The sequence below is a fragment of the Panthera pardus genome, unplaced genomic scaffold (assembly GCF_024362965.1).
Source record: "Panthera pardus isolate Hobbes unplaced genomic scaffold, ASM2436296v1 HiC_scaffold_17, whole genome shotgun sequence".
Classification (NCBI taxonomy): Eukaryota; Metazoa; Chordata; class Mammalia; order Carnivora; family Felidae; genus Panthera; species Panthera pardus.
This window is the reverse complement of record NW_026526732.1, coordinates 61,397,368-61,402,300: the sequence shown is the minus strand read 5'-3', so window position 1 is coordinate 61,402,300 and position 4,933 is coordinate 61,397,368. Positions and strand designations below refer to the sequence as shown.

The 4,933-nt window shown below is 38.1% G+C and overlaps 1 long non-coding RNA gene across 1 annotated transcript; it reads right to left on the bottom strand.

Annotated features, from left to right (window-relative positions):
• Positions 1–532: 532 nt before the first annotated feature.
• Positions 533–3,899, bottom strand: LOC109263287 (uncharacterized). The gene is made up of 3 exons (XR_002078137.2): positions 3,795–3,899; positions 1,322–1,371; positions 533–905 (listed from the first exon to the last, which is right to left on the bottom strand). It is a non-coding gene; the product is annotated as an uncharacterized LOC109263287 (long non-coding RNA).
• Positions 3,900–4,933: the final 1,034 nt, after the last annotated feature.

Below are 4,933 nucleotides of genomic sequence, written 5' to 3'. Positions count from 1 at the left end.
CAGGCTTTTTTTTTTGCAACCTTAAATCTTCATTCCTTGTTCTTCATTCCATAGATGCTGCCAATGGCCAGATTTGTGCAAGAATGATGAAGAGAGGATCTGAGTCTGTTAGTCATACAATTTTTTATTGTCAAGGTTCATTTCTTTAGAATACTTTCATAAGATACATGAATGTAACTGACACAAAAGTGTTTTTTTTAAATCATTAACTTTCTGATTCACATATGACTTTCATAGCTCAATGCGATCATTTTATTTTCACATTCTTCTCTGCCCACTACCTGGGGAGATTCAAAATTCCTTCCATTTACTTAAGGCTTATTTGAAGCAATTTTGCTCTTGACTCTATGGTGCTGGCTCCTTCTGACTCTGATCCATTCAGGAGTGCAGCTGATCTGGACTCTGTTCTAAAACAATCCCATAAGATTTTGCCAGTGGCTGAAATCCAGTTCTTCCACTTGCCTTATCCTTGACCTTTACCTATTTGGAGATCTGAAGCTGGAGGCCAGTCCCATGTGACTTCTGAGTTGTTCCTCAACCATGTTCTTGTGAGCAATGCTTGAATCCAGACCTCTTCCCCACATACGGTGGGGGCCCCACTCTCCTGCCAATGTGATTGGCCATGTGGAACGCAGTCTTGTTCCTGCTCCCTTAACATAGTCACTGATGAAGCCCTTGGTGACTGACTGAGGTGATCCAGTTTGATATTCTGCTGTGAGCTAAGTGCTGCAGAGTATATATCCTTCCTTTGATTCAGATAAGATCCTTCCTTAATCCAGAATCAAGTCATTTGATTCTTCCTCTATTTTTACTGGTGGTGAAACAAACAAATAAAAAAAGGTCCTCTGGTATGCAGTTCAAAGGCTTTGAAGTGGTGAAAGGGATATATTTGGCGTTGTGAAATTCTGAATTATAAAAAAAGAAATACAAGTGAAAAAACTGCAAAATATGTTTTGCATATAATGTATTTTGTGATAAATATCAACAACTTTTAGTAACTTGGAAATTCCCAATAAATGACCATCGCAGATGGTTCTATAATTTGGTTGGTTCACTTTTATCAGTGTCCAAGTTGGTAGCTAACCTGGTTATTAATTTTAACTTTGCTACCATGTGCATGTGTATTTATATATTTTTTTAAAAAATTAAGGACTACATGACTATAACTTTCATATTAATATGCAATATTATTAAAAGTCAAAAAATCAAACTCAGAAGCAATCAGGCAGTAATTCTACCTAACATAAAACAATGGTTTTGATAATTATTATAAACTATCCCTCCTGAATTAAACTGTAGATGTTCACAGGAGACTACTGACGAGATTTATTGAAGCAGATAATTCCATTATATTAGTATAGAAATAGGAAGCTGGAAAAGGGGACAAAAGTGTCAATCAGTATGTGTGCATGGAGACATTGCAGAATTTTTGCATGTATTTTTGCCCAGTAATAGATTTTGAAGGTTATTTATAAATCTGAAGGTGTTTTTCTTTTAAATTCCTTTATTTGCAAAAGAGAAATGATGTAAATTGTTTCACATCATAAAATAGTACATCATATTTTTCTTTAAAATAGAATCCCTTGATTATAAGAAATTGTAAAAAAAAAACCAAACACCTCCAATTATCTATCTGGTGCTGATTCCCAACTTGGCCTTCCCTTACTTTTTTGGTTTCTCTCTTCTGAATATATTCTAGTTTGTTTTTGTCTCAAACTATGGTACTCACAACCTAACCCAATTCTCCAGGTGCAAATTGGCAACTACAGAGAAGAAAGCAACTGTCTTCTTTCTTTTTTCTTTCATTTATTCTTTTTTTTGCATCTTTCCTTTCTACCTTCTTTCCTTCCTTTCTTCCTTTGGCAAATACTGAGAGTATAATCTATATCTGGCACTGTATTAGGTGCTGGAGATAAAAATGAGCAAAAAAAATCATGGCCACTACTTTCATAGAGCTTATAATCTAGTGAAGGATACAGAGAAGAACAAATAATCTGACAAATAAATGTACTATTGCATCTGTGATAAGTCCTAAGAAAAGGTATACAGTCTTATGAAAACCTGTAGTTGGAGGATTTGAGCTAATCAGGGAGCTCAAAGAGACTTCTCTTGAGCAGGATGCTGAAAGAAGGATAGAGCTAATAGGGTGATGAGAAGACAGAAAATTGTCTCGGAGACAAGCATATGCAGTGGGAATGGGTAGGAAAAACCCTTGTGAAGGTATGAGGTATGGAAAGAAGTCCAACACAAATGGAGCAAAGAAAGAGGAAGGCTGTAGGAAGTGAGGTCAGCCAGAAAGTAGGGGGTGCCAGGTCACTCAGGATCTTCAAGGCCCTGTTCTACCTTCAGCCTAATACAACAAATGGGAAACCGTGAGGAGTTTTAAACAGGAGGGAGGTGAAATTTTAATTTTTAAAAGATTACCATGAAGAGTGGATTGAGAAGACACCAGAGTATATGCACGTGGGTCAGTGAAAAGTCTATTGCAGGAACTTCGGTAACAGATAGTGGCAAGGTGGCTTGGTGTAGCTAGCAAGAGGATAATGGAATTGAGAAGTATTTAGAAGGAAAATTGGTAGAACTTGATAATGGATCGTATAAAATGGGGAAGGGAAGGGTTAGATAAAGGTGAGGGATTCATGGATGTACAGCTTTTGTCTGGTGTGACTGGAGAAGTGGTGTGCTATTCACTGAGGTGGGAAACACTGGAAGAAGGCCAGATTTGGGAGGAAAGATTATGAGTACAGTTTTGTAAGAAGAGTCATTGAACAGTCCATGAAGAAATATCAAGTAGAAAGTTTGATTATGTGTGTCTGGAGCTCAGAAGAGTGTCCTCAGATGGTGAAATAAATTTGTGAGTCTTCTGCATATAGATGGTAATTGAATCCATATGGAAGAACATCAAATAAAAAGAGGGAAGGACAGAACACTGAACCTAGAGAAACTCACCATAATTAATAGCCTTTGAGAAGAAAAGGCAAAGAAAGAGAAAGGAGCAGCTAGCAAGGTAGGAACAAAACCTAGAAAGTGCTGAGATTTCCAGAGGAAATCAGTATCTCCATTAAGAGGGAGGGGCTGGTGGTCAAGTGCTACTGAGAAGTTAAGAATAAGAAGCATCCTTCTAGTTGATTCATATAAAGTTACTGCCAACTAAAATCCTTAACTGCATTTCACATGTAAACAAACCACCCCACGATCTCAATAGCTTAACAGAATCAAGGTATATTCTTCCTCACATCCTATTCCAGGGAGACTTGAGCTGCTCACTTCAAAGAGGTGACTAAGGAAATATGCTGCTTTCATCTAGTGGCTCCTCCAACTTGTCATTTCTTGGTCTACTGGCATCATCCTGCTGCAGAAGGGAGGAAAGGAATGTGGGGAAAGGCACACCTGATCTTTAGCTTCTTTATTTTAGAAGTGACATATGTCACTTCCACTCACATTCCACTGTCAGAATCAGTCACTAGCAAACCTAAGTACAAGGAAGCCGGGTAAGTATAAAAGAGCAAAGTCAGATGAGTGAGCATTTACAAACCCCATGACCCCTGCCCTGCCCTTGAGTAGTTGAAGCTTGGGATCCAGGTTCAGAACCTTGAATTTACCACCACCATCCAGTCTCAGTGTTAGAGGTCATCATTTCATCTCACTAGCCCTTTTTAGATTCTGATTCTGAAATCTTACATTTCTTTCCTTGCTTGAAGTTATTCAACAATTTTGATCCATATTGATCTTATAGTTTTATCCAGTTAAGGGATAAACTTCTTAGTTGAACAGGGCCAAGAACTGAGTCTTACCTAAAACATGCCTCCAGAGGGTGTAGTCCAGGCTGGTTTCCCCCTCTCCATCAGCATCTGTAGTGCTGTTTGACCAGATCTGGATTGTCTAACTGACCTAGGATCTGTAGATAATAAATGGAAGGAGGAACAGAGTATTTTCCTATCATCCAGTTAAGATATTTTTCAAAATTAGATTAGAAAACAAATACATATAAGAATAAGATTGTTCTTCTGTAGTAGTAATCTATGAATAGATACCTGAGATAGCTTGAGAAACCCTTATTGTGATAAATAAGGCATAAGCCTCTATGAAGAACGTGCTATAGTTTAAATGTTTGTATTCCTCCCTGGCTAAATTCATATGTTGAAAACTAATACCCCATGTGATGTGGTCTTAGGAACTTAGGCCCCTTGGGCAGTGATTAGGTCATAAGGACAGAGCCCTTATGAAGAGATTAGTGCCCATATGAAAGAGGCCCAAGAAGGCTTCCTTGCCCCCCTTTCCACCCTGTGAGGACACAGCAATAGGTGCTGTTTATAAGCCAGAAAACAGGCCCTTGCAAGTCACCAAATCTGCTGATATCTTGACCTTGGACCTGCCAACCTCTCGAAAGGTGAAAAACAGATTTCTGTTGTTTATAAGCTACCAAGTCTCTGGTATTTTGTTATAGCAGAAATGGACTAAAAATGAATGTATTTACTGTCCAAATTTGTTATAAATAAATACTAACTTGGAAGAAAGAATGTGGTCACGCAGGGAGCAGATGTTCATGTGCTGGGGAACAGAGTCAGGGAGCAGAGAAATTTGTTCTGTGTGCCTACAACCCTAACCAGGAGATGAGTGTTCAGTCCTCCAAGTAGGTATAGCCACGTGTAAATGAGTACAGCCTTGTGGCAGACGGCAGACAGACAAGAAATAAAACACAGGGGTACCTAGGTTTTTGTAACTTTGGTGAAAATAAGTCACGGGGATATAAAGTAGAGCATAGGGAATACAGTCAATAATACTGTAATAACTTTGCATAGTGACAGATGGTAACTAGACTTCTCATGGGGATCATTTTGTAATGTATAAAAATAGTAAATTGCTATGATGTACATCTGAAATGAATAGGGTATTGCATGTCAATTATACTTTCATAAAAATAAATTAAGAA